Below are 14,299 nucleotides of genomic sequence, written 5' to 3' on the forward strand. Positions count from 1 at the left end.
CATTATGGATGTAAGAGCATTGCCCCCAACTTCTGGAGTAGAGGTACAAATTCCGGTGCCAGAAGTCATTGATCACTTGTGTTTCTGAAGATTATGAAGAGGGTGGATCAGTTTGCGTAAATCATTATTTTGACAATTGTTTATGACTAACAAATTCTATTTTGTGTTCTTTTTTGTATCTTTCATTTCTGTGTTCCTTTATTTTTATACTTAATATTATTAGAGCATCGCTCTGCTCAAATGAATTTAGAAACTATTAACACATAACACTTTGTGTATTAAAACAGCAAACCCTGGCAAAGCTGATACAATGATAATATTTGTTTCACCCTATGCAATTATGACAGTTTTTGAGCTTGATTAACAATTTCCAATGCAGGTTTTAATCAAGACATCTTGATGAGTTGCCAGAAGACCAAGACCTTGCCAGAGATTTACAAAGTGAACTAAATGTGTTTCTGAGTTTTATACGCTGTTGACTCTTATGTTTATTATTATGGATGAACCAAGGCACGGCTAGAACTGCAAAATCCTATACAAAATTGCAAGATTTCCCAGAACGATAACGGAATCCAAAATATGTTATTGTTTTCTAACAATGCTTGCACTTTTCCTTGAGTTTGTCTCTTTGACCGTGACTCCATCTATTGCACCTGACAAGGACAATCCTGGCAACAAAATTATATCTTAGAAATCCCATTACGGACTCTAAACAATTCCTATCTAAGATGAGTGATTTTGTGTTCTCTATGGCTGTGTTTCCCAAACCAGTCATCAAGGTGCATCAGTGGTCTAGGATTTGCATGTGTGTTACTAGGGAGGGATCTGACTGAGCCCCTAGTGGAGTCAGGAAAAGCCCCATGTCTAATGTTGGCACCATTTCCATATTAGCCCCAAGTTCCCTGTAATACTGGCAGATAAATAATATCTCCAATTATATAATTGAGATGAAGTGTCACTGTAAGGTTCCATATTGTGAGTTAAATAAATTTACATCACAGTGTAAGGTATTGCTGTGGGTGTAGGCTTTTTTTAAATGCAATGGAGTGAAGGCTTAAAACAACATGGATGGGGTTTATAAATATAATTTCACGTAATTGTCTGAAATTTGTCACACAAATGTTGGAGTTATGGACTTGAAGAGAGCTGATTTTGGTGACTTAAGGAGCTTAACCCCTTAAGGACTAAACTTCTGGAATAAAAGGGAATCATGACATGTCACACATGTCATGTGTCCTTAAGGGGTTAAAAGGACACTATAGTCACCAGAACAACTACAGCTTAATGTAGTTATTCTGGTGAGTATAATTATTGCCTGCAGGCATTTTAATGCAAACACTGCCTTTTCAGAGAAAAGACAGTGTTTGCATTGCCCCTAGGGACACCTCCAAGTTGCCACTCCTCAGATGGCCACTGGAGGTGCTTCCTGGCTCAGTGCAGCACAGTAGGCAGCTTTGCCATTCAGCGTCCCCACACTCTGCATGGGGGCGCTGAATTTTCCTCATAGAGATGCATTGATTCAATGCACCTCTGTGAGGAGGTGCTGATTTTCCAAAATGTTGGCAATTCTGATGATGTCACCAAGGGGGCGGGACCAGCTCCGGCGGACCTGCGTGGCGCTGGGAATAAGGTGAGTTTGAATTGCTTTTAAAGCCACTTTAATGGTGGGTTTAGCACTATAGGGTCAGGAATACATGTTTGTGTTCCTGACCATATAGTGATCCTTTAATGAAGCTGTATTGCTATACAGCTCATGTCTCTGCAGTTTCACTGTTCAATTCTTTGCCATTTAGGAGGTAAATCACTTTGCTTATGCAGCCTTAGTCACACCTCTCTGCATGCAACATGCACACCCTTCCTAAACACTTCCTGTAAAGTGAGATACAATGTTTACACTTTCTTTATTGCACAGTCTGTTTAATTTAGAATTTCTTATCTCCTACACTGTTAATAGCTTGCTAGACCTTATAGCTTATTGCACAGTCTGTTTGATTTAGAATTTCTTGTCTCCTACACTGTTAATAGCTTGATAGGCCTTGCAGGAGCCTCCTGTGTGTGATTAAAGTTCAATTTACAGATTAGGAGATAAAACTTTTAAAGTGATTTAGCATCTACTTGAAAAGAAAACCATTTTGTTCATGCAAGCTGTGTGAGTCACAGCCAGTGGAGGTGTGGCTAGGGCTACATGGGCAGAAAAAAAAGTGATTTAACTTCTAAACGGCAGAGAATTAAGCAGTGAGACTTCAGAGTTATGATCTATTCACAAAAACTGCTTCATTAACTTAAAGTTGTTTTGGTGAATCCAGTGTCCCTTTAAGTCAATATATGTAGGAAAGGCCATGAAATTTACCCTTGAGCTGGGTCTTTTTGCAAACTACAAAGGCCCTGAGGATTTGTCCATATCCACATTGGAACAGAATTGAAAAATGCCCAAATCCTGTACTATTGGTGTGCCAGGAGTACTGACTTGGGGGCTCATCTACAGTGAACACAGAATAGTTTATTTCACACTGTTTTAATAGATTCATTATATCCATCATAGGTTAATTAACATAAAAATACACATAAAAAAGTCATGCAATATAAGAGTATCAACAAGAACTGAATGCAATCAATGAGAAATATGTATATTTGATATATAATAAAAAAAATGTGATACAAAGAAAATTGATTATAAATAAAACCTATAATTAACACCCTTAGCATAAAGTCTATGAATGTGGATTAATTCCAACAGCATTAAAAAAATAATAATGCCTTATTTATCATGTTACCATCTGAACAATGACCTTTATGAACTGGGAAGCACCTGGAGAGAGGAAATGATGTAGCTTGTATCTGTTTGCCAGAATGTTTAATCTGTTTCTATAATAATTTTACAGCAAAGTGGAATCAGTTGGTGCTTAAAGGGCAGGGCCGGACTGGCCCACCGGGATACCGGGAAATTTCCCGGTGGGCCGTCGGCACCTGGGGCCGGGCAGAAATGTGGGTGTGCTGGCGGCCGCTGGAGGAACTTTTCTGGCGGCCGCAGGGGAAGCTGTGCTGTGTCTGCTCTCCAGCGCGCTACTGAATGAGACCGGGGCCGGAATATGACGTCATATTCCGGCCCCGGTCTCATTCAGTAGCGCGTGAGCAGACACAGCACAGCTTCCCCTGCGGCCGCCAGAAAAGTTCCTCCAGCGGCCGCCATTCCAGTCCAGGGGGGGCAACGGGGCAATTGCCCCCCCAGAGAATACGAAGTTCTCCCTCTCCCTTGCCGGCTAATGCAGGGCTGGCCTGTCCAAGCGCCAGCCCTGCAATGTGCCTTCCTGGACCGGAGGGGAGATCAGAGATCTCCCTCTCTGGTCCGCAGGCACTGTTTGCTGGTCGCCGGCAGGGGAGGGAGAGAGAGAGGACCCGGGGGAGCTCAGTCTGCAGCTCCTCCAGGTCCTTCTTTCGCGAGCATGGAGCGTTGCCATGGCAACGCTTCGGATCTCGCGAGAGTGAACTCTAGCCCTGGAGACCGGGGCTAGAGTTCACTCTCACCACATGGACCACCAGGGATTCCTTACTGGACCACCAGGGATCGAGAAATGTCCCCCCTCCTCCCTAAACAGAGGTAAGAAGGGAGGGGGGACATTATGAATATTTAAAAAAAAAAACCATTTTATCAAATTAAAAAAAAACATTAATAAAAAAAACACATCCTTATCACACACATACCCTACAAACACATTAAAAAAATTAATAAAAAACCCCACATCCTTATCACACACATACCCTACACTGCCCCCCACACACACATTGTTCCCCAACTACATAGACTGCCCCCATACACACACATTGCCCCACATACATACACTGCCCCCACACACACATTGCCCACCATACACATACACTACTGATCCCACACACATACACTGCCCACATACACACACATACACTTCCGCCATACACACACATTGCCCACATACACTGCCCCCAATACACACACACACACTACACACACATTGGCCCCCCACACATATACACTGCCTCATACACACAAACTTCCCCCCATACACACAAACTTCCCCCACTCACACTGCAACGCACACACACACTGCCCCCCTAACACACACTGCCGTCCTCACGTACACACTGCAACTTTCACACACACACACACACACACTGCTCACACAGTCCTTACACAAACACACACACACTGCACCCCTGCTCCTATGCCCTACTACAGCCCCATTTCCAAGCAGACCTCAGGTAAGTTGTCAAACTGTTCCTAAACGGTTTGACTACTTATTCTGGGAGGGGGTACTGGCACCACAACCACTACACTGAGCTGTAGTGGGTATTGTGTCTGGATTATTTCTCTAAATAATCTGCAAGTGCCCCTCCCGAGGTCAGGCTCTGGATCCGCCACTGCATCACTGCTCCTCCAGCGGCTGCCATCACACCCAGCTCTCTGCCCTGCATGACCCCCCTGGCCGGTCACCCACAGGTAATATGTGTTATGCTGTCAGTGTGTGTGTGTCATGGTATGTGTCTGTCTGTATCATGGTATGTGTGTGTCTGTGGCATGGTCTGTCTGTGGCATGGTGTGTGTGTGTGTGTGTGTCTGTCTGTGTCATGGTGGGTGTGTGTGTGTATGTGGCATGGTCTGTGTGTGTCATGGTATGTGTCTGTCTGTGTCATGGTGTGTATGTGTGTGTGTCTGTCTGTGTCATGGTGTGGGTGTCTGTGCCATGGTGTGGGTGTCTGTGTGTCATGGCGTGTGTCTGTGTGTCATGGCGTGTGTCTTTGTGTCATGGTGTGTGTCTGTCATGATGTGTGTGTTTGTGTCTGTGTCACATTGTGTTTGTGTCTGTATCATGGAGTGTGTGTGTCTGTCTGTGTCATGGTCTGTCTGTTGTGGTGTGTGTGTGTCTGTCATGGTGTGTGTGTGTCTGTCATGGTGTCTGTCATGGTGTCTGTGTGTCTTTTAAAAATAGTGTTTTTACTCACCTTTTTTTTTTTCCCCCACGCTATGCTGGTCTCCCCTCGACTGGCCCTGCCTCTATGGCTGAGATCATCAAGCTTGCCATAGGATTGGCTGCAAAACGCTACACCAATCAGCATCTTCTCATAGAGATGCATTGAATTAATGTATCTCTATGGGGAACCTTCAGCGTCTCCAAAGCGTGGAGGACCTGAATGTAGGTGCTGCACACTGTGCAGCACTGACACAGGAAGCACCTCTAGTGACCGTCTGAGTGGCTGTCACTAGAGGTGTCACTTGGAAGCAATGTAAACACTGCCTTTTCTCTGAAAAGTCAGTGTTTACATTGAAAAGCCTGCAGGAACAGGCTATAGACACCAGAACCACTACATTAAGCTGTGTGTGTGTGTGTGCGCCTGCTAGTGAGCTTGCTTGCTTGCATGTGTGTGTGTGCTACTGAGTGAACTTGTGTGTGTCAGTGACATTGTCTGTGTCTGCATGTGAGTATGCTTACTGTATAATTAAACGTTTTACTATGAAAGGACCAATATTTTATATTAGAAAAAGCAATATATATATATATATATATTTACTCAATCATCTGGGGTGGCGAGACATAGCCTTACATATTACATGCGACAATAAATGGCGCATTGACTTATGGGGCTGGCATATATTTTTTTTCCAGGGCTGCTTTGTATCCCCAGTCCGGCCCTGTTAAAGGGACACTATAGGCATCTCATTGAAGTGGTTTGGGTGCAGTGTACCATGTCCCTTAACCTTTTTTAACAATTGTAATTATTGCATTTTTTGTTGGTAATTACATTTCAGGGTTAACTTCATCTCTAGTGGCATTCTTCTAGAGAGCCACTAGAGCGACTTCCGTGTGGTTAAGCGACTTTTGGTCACCTAACTGATGCTGGACATCCTCACGCTATGCATGAGGACATCCAGCGTCACCCACATGCCCATAGGAAAGCATTGTATAAGTCCTAATGCGAGAGCAGCGAACGTCGCACCCCGATGACATTGGCAGAGGAGGAGCGGACATCGGCAGAGGAGGAGCGAGGGTGGAGCCTGAACCAGCACCAAGGGACATTGTCGCTGCAATAAGGTTAGTGACAGTACATTGGTGCCCTTCTAGAGTAAGTAGTCAAACTATTTAAAAATTATTTTGAAACTTACTCTGAGCACCTGTTTTTGCTTCTGCCGCTACTGTAACTCTTAATTAAATATACACTCCACTGCCCAATTAAATAAATTACTATTTAGTAGATATACCCCAATGAAAACAAGAGTGCATTTGACTATGCATTTCTTTGGGGACTTCAGGAGCGTAAAGGGACACTATAACTTTAGCCAAAATAACTTTAGCTTAATGAATCAGTTTTGGTGTAAAGATCATGTCCCTGCAGTCTCACGGCTCAATTCTCTGTCATTTAGGAGTAATATCACTTTGTTCATGCAGCCCAAGTCCACATTTATAGATTTAATGCTAAAGGTGTTCAACTAAGGTTTCAAAAAAATAAAAAATAACTTAAATGTTTGCTTTTGTTTATAATCAATTTTCATTGTATACTTTTTTTTATATCAAATATCCATATTTCGCATTCATTGCATTCAGTTCTTGTAGATACAGACACTCCTCACTTACCAACCAGGTTCCATTCCTATGACCCCTGTCATAGACGAAAGGAACAGAGCAGGGAATCCCTCTAATCTATGCACAGGGAAATTTCCCCAAACATAGATTAGAGGGATTCCCTGCTCTGTTGCGTTCGTCTATGTTCGGGGAAAATTTCCCCGAACATAGACAAACGCAGCAGATCATGGAATTCCTCTAATTCCCATGATGGCTCGCACTTATCACCCCGCGAGATAGCTGGTTGTAAGTGCGAGCAGTCGTAAAACAGGTAGGTCACAAAACGAGGACAACCTGTACTCTTATCTTCCAGCATTTTTTGGTAGGGTCATTTTTGGAAGCTCTCTTATCTGCAGTCTTTGCAGATGCTCTGGGCAATTGTGGCTCCTTGAATTTAGTTCCAGTAAGCTAACCAAACCAGGAAGTAACTTGACCAGTTCTCTGATTGACAGCCAGGGGGGTGTAAACTGCACACTTTGTGAAATGACAAAAATATGACACACCCTTCAAATATAAAGCTTTTCAGCAAAATGAAGTGCTTTAGTGTCTGTAGTGCCCCTTTTATTATAACCCGAAAAGGCATTACCAAGATTGCCCAGATGACGACTGAAGGCTGGAGTTTGCTACATTTCCAGGACATTATGTTACCAACCACACTGGTAGGCAGGAGGGATCAAACATCCATACACGAAACATCCAAACTTATCAACATAGGACAACATAGTATAAGTAACTCCATGCCCTATGAGTAATATGAAATACAATCTGAAATAAAATCTGTTTCTTCCCCACATGGGGTATTTTTGGAGCTATACACATAATGTACAAAATGAATGTGTTGTTGGTAATAATGCAAAATGTTATATGTGTGACTGACATGTTTATGAGCCAGTGGGCATAACCTGGCCAAAGAAATCTTGCTAATAGTATGGTGTATTTGTCTCCTCCGTGTAATTCCCTACTGCCCACATCTATGAGCTTTAATGGGTGCTTACTCTTACATCCTACAATATTGTATGCAGTTATGCATGTATTTTTTTCTTTGTACTTTTCCATCTCAGACTCTCACCAACTGTTGAAATAATTGAAAGTCAGAGCATCTCAATGCATGTCAATGGAAAGGTGCATCACTAATGATACTTTAAAGTGGGCATGTCAATTGTATGCCTCTCCAGAGTACACAGAGACCTACACATAGAGAAAGGACAAACTGTGTTTGTTTTGCACAGGGTAAGCACATTTAATGAGATGCTTGTTCTGAGTTTGATGTCTGAAGGACAAGAGAAGTACAGGGTTGGGAGAGGGTGTTTGTGTGTGTATGTGTTTGTGTTTGTCTATAGGAAGGATGCCAATGGTTTTGCATGTGTTTAGAGGCTGCATGTGAATTGCATGTTTAGGGGGAGGCTGCATTTGGTGTTACAGGTGGGGGGTAGACTACCTGTAGAGTTTTATGCTTGGCAGCTGTGTGTGGAATTGCATGTTGATTGGGATGCTGCTTACAGTGGAGTTGTGTGGGAGGGGTAGATACTTGTTGGTTTGTGTGTTTGTTGATGGCACTGTTTGCAGTGCAGTGTGTGTAGAGTTTGTAAAGAGAGGCTGTTGTGTGTCTTGAGAATAGGAATTATAATAGGTCTGTGTGTTGTGAGGGGTATGGGCTGTAGTGTGTCTGTGTGTGAGGGGATAGGAGCCCTGTGTGAGATGGTAGGGGCTGAATTGTGAAATTAGGACATGTAGCGAGTGTATAGGGAGAAAGAGACTGTAGTATATGTGAGTATATGAGTATAGGTATTGGAGTTTATGGGGGGTAGTTGCTGTATTGTGTGTAGAGAATTACAGGGGCTGCAGTGTATGGGGGGGTAGTGGCTGGATTGTGTGTAGGGGTAGTTGTAGTGACTGTATTTGTGTGGGGGATATAGGGGCTGTCTTATAAAACACAACTGAATATTTATGTGCAGGAATAGGTGTGTTGTTTACTTGCAACAGAGGATGTTAACTAGGGAATAAAATGGTCTGTAAGACAGCACCCTTTTCCCACCTCCTAAGGATGAGGATAGTCTAACAGCAAAGATAAGGAGAGACAAGTCTACAAGGGTACCAGACCTACTGATCCAGTACAGGCACAGGCCAAGAGGTGTCAACTAGCAAGCTTACCAGGTCTTGTGAGAGTGACTGAGAAGTCCATGTCTCTTCCCCCACTAGGTTACTCTTCACTGCCAAAAGTTACATAGTTACATAGTTACATAGCTGATAAGAGTTCAGCCTTCCGCACACATGCTTTTGCTGTTGATCCAAAAGAAGGCAAAAAACCCAGTCTAAAGTGCTTCCAATTTTGCGACAAACTAGGAAAAAATCCCTTCTTAACCCCAGAATGGATCAAGCAGCTATTACCCCACTAATTAGATTCCTCTTTACTGACAAAGGTTATTTTCTCATGGTAACCCTGCTGATTTGTAGATGAGAAATGGTTAAAGTATACACACAACAAGGTTATCCTTCTAATGATGTAATTTATTCATGGTACTTGCCTGTAACAGACTACAAATTAATTATATAAATGACCAATGTACTAGAGATATTTTATGTTTATTTATTTTCTGTATGGTAGTACTTCTATACAATTAATATACATTAATATACTGACACACTGAGTCTAAAATAATTCATAGATGCTTGGATACTATGCTGAGCATCATTTGTTACTTGTCAGTCAGAACGGTGATTCTACAAATGTATGTCCATCATCATGCCTCTATTCTGAGACTATGATAGGATATTCTTAGATAGTGATAACTGGCACAAACTACAGTGTATCACCAAGATATACAGACAGATTGTGTTGGCAGATAAAAGCCAAATAGCCAGTCTAGTCTGCCAATTCTATATTTAAACATAAATGCTTGTTCGTGATCTTAGGACAACTGTATGTCTGTCCAAAACTTTCCTTTCACTAGTATTAGAAGTACTTATCAGTAGTGATGTCACGAACACAAAATTTACGGTTCGCGAACGGCGGACGCGAACTTCCGCAAACGTTCGCGAACCGGCGAACCGGGCGAACTGCCATAGACTTCAATGGGCAGGCGAATTTTAAAACTCACAGTGACTCTTTCTGGCCACAATAGTGATGGAAAAGTTGTTTCAAGGGGACTAACACCTGGACTGTGGCATGCCGGAGGGGGATCCATGGCAAAACTCCCATGGAAAATTACACAGTTGATGCAGAGTCTGGTTTTAATCCATAAAGGGCATAAATCACCTAACATTCCTAAATCACAATGGATATGGATTGACACCTGACATATGACATATTGACACCTTGACATATGGATTGACACCTGTCCTCAGACCCACTGATACACACTGACACAGAGCAGAATAGGGACTGTTTCCCCTACATAGGGTCACTTGGCAGATATGGATTGACACCTATCCTAATGATCCCTGATACACACTGACACAGAGCAGGATAGGGACTGTTCCCCCTACATAGGGTCACTTGGCAGATATGGATTGACACCTGTCCTCAGAGACCCTGATACACACTGACACAGAGCAGAATAGGGACTGTTCCCCCTACATAGGGTCACTTGGCAGATAAGGATTGACACCTATCCTAATGATCCCTGATAAACACTGACACAGAGCAGAATAGGGACTGTTCCCCCTACATAGGGTCACTTGGCAGATATGGATTGACACCTGTCCTCAGAGACCATGATACACACTGACACAGAGCAGAATAGGGACTGTTCCCCCTACATAGGGTCACTTGGCAGATATGGATTGACACCTGTCCTCAGAGACCCTGATACACACTGACACAGAGCAGAATAGGGAATATTCACTAAATGCCAAAAATGCTATTAGCTTAAAGGTGAAAAACTTTTTTTCTTTTTAAAGGCACGCTATAGTGACACCAGATATGAATGGCAAAGTGTACTTGCAGAGGTTGGCAGAGTACACGCTGAAGGCCTGACACCCGCTTTAAGGACACTGACTGCTATTAGCTTACAGTGAAAAACTTTTTTTCTTTTTAAAGGCACGCTATTGTGACACCAGATATGAGTGGCAAAGTGCACTTGCAGAGGTTGGCAGAGTACACGCTGAAGGCCTGACACCCAAACGCTTGCAGACAACTAACTGCCATTCAATCTATTACAGTGAAAACTATTTTTTTGTTTTTAAATGCAAGCTTAAGCTATTGTGACACCAGATATGAGTGGTGGCACTGGGCAAGTGGGCACTGTATCCACTGTGAGCCTGACACAGAAGCTGGCAGGCAGGCAACTGCAATTACATTACACAGAAAAAAAAATCAGACTGATGTTCTAGCCCTAAAAAGGGCTTTTTGGGGTGCTGTCCTTACAGCAGAGATCAGATGAGGCCTTCAGGACTGTAGTGGACACTGAATACCCTAGCCTAGCTATCAATTTCCCTATCAAATGAGCAGCAGCTACACTTTCCCTCCTCTATCTAAGAATGCAGCTTCAGAATAAATCTAAATGGATGCTGTACAGGAGGTGGGAGGGTCTGGAAGGGAGGGTCTGCTGCTAATTTGCTGGAATGTGTCTGCTGACTGTGAGGCACAGTGTCAAAGTTTACTCAATGATGACGCATAGAGGTCAGATCGAACCGCGCTTGTGTTCGCCCGCCGTGGCGAACGCGAACACGCTATGTTCGCCGGGAACTATTCGCCAGCGAACAGTTCGGTACATCACTACTTATCAGGGTTATTCACTAACGTGAGAATTCACAGTTAATTAAAAACAAATTGAAAATGCTTGGCTAAAGTATGCAAACTTGAAGCATAGTTGATTTTCTTCATTTTTTCCAATTCTGCTATATTGGTCATAAAATTGATATTCACTTTGAATTCTCACTTTAGCAAAAAACTGTTAATAGCCGTTCCTTTCTGTAAAAAAAAGGTTCAGAAGAAATGACTATGTTGCTGGGAAACTACAACAAGTAATGAATAGTGTACAGGGAACAGATAGTCACACAGTCAGATAGAGCAAAGGTCAGGGCAGGCAATTACGAATAAGAATCTTGCCGACAGGAAAGCACATTATGGGAAAGCGTAATGGGACGATACGCTACTGGGCAGACCATAAAAGAAGAATACAAATTAAAAGTACAGTGTATATAAAAGGATGAGTTTTAGGTTGAACTATGGAAGACTTTGGGACACGAAAAAAAAAAAAGTATTTACCAGTATAGTTTTTTGTTTTCTTCTTTGTACTTTCTCTTGACACAGAGGTCCTTATTGTCCTTATTGTGTCTCTTCATTCACTGGCCCAGTATACCCACAGAATGCTTCCCATTTCTCCTGTCTCTCTCATGCTCCATTTCTTCCCTTCAGGATTTCCTGTTATCCTAACATTCCTTAACTTTTTCCATACTCTGTGCTTTTCTTGTTGATTTCTTCCCTTGTGCCATTACCATGTAAGTCATATTTGTTGTTTGTTATCTTGTCTCAATACACTGTAACCACCTATTAGCATGTCCAGGGACGGTGCGTCCATAAGGCAGCACAGGCGTCCGCCGTAGGGCGCACTGGCTCTGGGGGTACAAGATTTTAGTGACCGCCAGGAGGGAAGCGCTCCCTCCTGCTAGGCCACCTTCTGGACCCCCGGCATGGTTGTGGTATAATCAGAGACGACGAGGGAGCTCTAATCTCTCTGCTCTGCTCCCTCTCGCGCCGTTTGCTGATGCCCCGGGAGCCGGAATATGGCGTCATATTCCAACTCCCGGCATCAATAGACAGCCCACGAGGAAGCAGAGCAGAGAAATCACAGCTCCCTTGCCGCATCTGACAGGAACTCTGCCGCCCGCTGCACTGAAGCCCCACTGAACCCCAGGGTCAGATCAACGCCAGCTCTTTGGGTATGGAGACTGGGTGGAAAATGTTTAATTATAAAAATAATAATTAGTGAGTGTTTGTGTGAGCGTGTGTGTGTCTGGGTGTGTATGTGTGTCTGTGAGTGTGTGTGTGTGAGTGAATGTGTGTCTGTGAGTGAGTGAGTGAATGTGTGTCTGTGAGTAAGTGAGTGTATGTGTGTCTGCGAGTGAGTGAGTGTGTTTGTCTGTGAGTACGTGTGTGTCTGTGAGTGAGTGTCTGTGAGTGACTGTGTATCTGTGTGTGTGTCTGTGAGTGATTGTATGAACGTGTATGCATGTGAGTGTATGTGTGTGTATGTGAGTGTCTGTTAGTGTGTATGAGTGTGTTTGTCAGTGTGTGTTTGTGAGTGTCTGTCAAATCAGTGAGAGTATGTTTTTTATTTAGTCTGTGTGTGACTATCAGTGTGTCTGTCAATGAGTGTCAATCAGTGTGTGTGTGTCTCTGTCAATGAATGAGTGTGTGTCAGATCAGTGTGTCTGTGTCTGTCAGTGACGTCTGTGTGTTTGACATTGAGTGTGTGTGACTGTCAGTGTGTATGCACCACTGAGTGTAGCATGGCGGAGCAGAGCGCGGTACAGGAGCTTCTGTTTCCTGTACCCGGCCAGACTGACAGGCAGTGCTCACTGAGAGAGCGCTTCCTGTCAGTGTGCCCGGGTACAGAAAACTGAAGCTCCTGTAGGGGATCTGCTCCGCTCGGCAACGCTACAAGAAAGGTAGGAAGCACACCAGGAACGGGAGTGTGACCACTAAGAGAGTGGGGGGTGCACCAAGGGACAGGGAGGGGAGAGAAACACCAAGGAACAGGGAAAAGAGGGGGGGAGTGGAGAGGAACACTAAGGGAAAGGGAGGGGACCACTAATGGATGTTGAGGGGAGAGGGGCTGGTTAAGAGGCACATAGGTGAAGATGTGATTTTTAGAGGAGAGTGTCAGGGTACCTGTGGTCTCTACCTCCGAAAGAGGTAGAGACTTAGCTGTTCCTCCATCCAGACGGTCTGATGGCTCCCTTCCCCGCTGTCTATCCGGTCATGCTAGGCCGGCCGCGAGGGAGTGACTGCCTTTTACAGCATCTAGGCAGGAAGTAGTCATCAGGACACTCCCCCGGAACAACCTGTCAGTCAATGGCTGCAGGACCAATCAGAACGCCTTGGAGGCGTGGTTACTGCTCTGAACAGGGTATTTAACAGAGCTTCTTTCATTAGCTCATTGCCCTGTCGTGGTTCTAGCTTGTTCTAGTCACTCAGTGCTTGTGTATTCTATTATCCCTTTTGGTTTTGACCCGGCTTGTTTACCTTACTCTGCCTATCTCTGTTACCCTTGATTCGGCTTGTCTCTCGCTTACCTGTCTTCTGTTACCCTCGACCTCGGCTTGTCTTTGACCATTCTATACTGTACTACTTATGTTAGTCCGGCCATTCTAAGGTCCGGTATACGTATCTAGCTACTGTTTGTACTCTGCGTGTTGGATCCCTGTCCCGATCCTGACATTACGACAGGGCCAATGGATCCTGCAAGTACAAACAGTCAGCTGGCTGCTCCTGATCCTAGGTTTGAAGCCATGGATCACAGAATGGATCAGATGGCGCTTGCGCTACAGGCTCTATTAGCTTGTGCCAATAACCCACCAGAGGAGATACGTAATACCCCTGTTTCTCCTGTCTGTTCAGGTCTAGAGGTAGCCACAGTGGGTGCTTCTTCTCGCATTACCCCCCCAGTACGCTATGGTGGGGCTCCTGAGAAGTGTCGTGGTTTTTTAAACCAAATTAGTATCCACTTTGAATTGCAACCTCGCTCTTATCCTACAGATAG

Source organism: Pelobates fuscus, chromosome 9 (genome assembly GCF_036172605.1).
Source record: "Pelobates fuscus isolate aPelFus1 chromosome 9, aPelFus1.pri, whole genome shotgun sequence".
Taxonomy (NCBI): domain Eukaryota; kingdom Metazoa; phylum Chordata; class Amphibia; order Anura; family Pelobatidae; genus Pelobates; species Pelobates fuscus.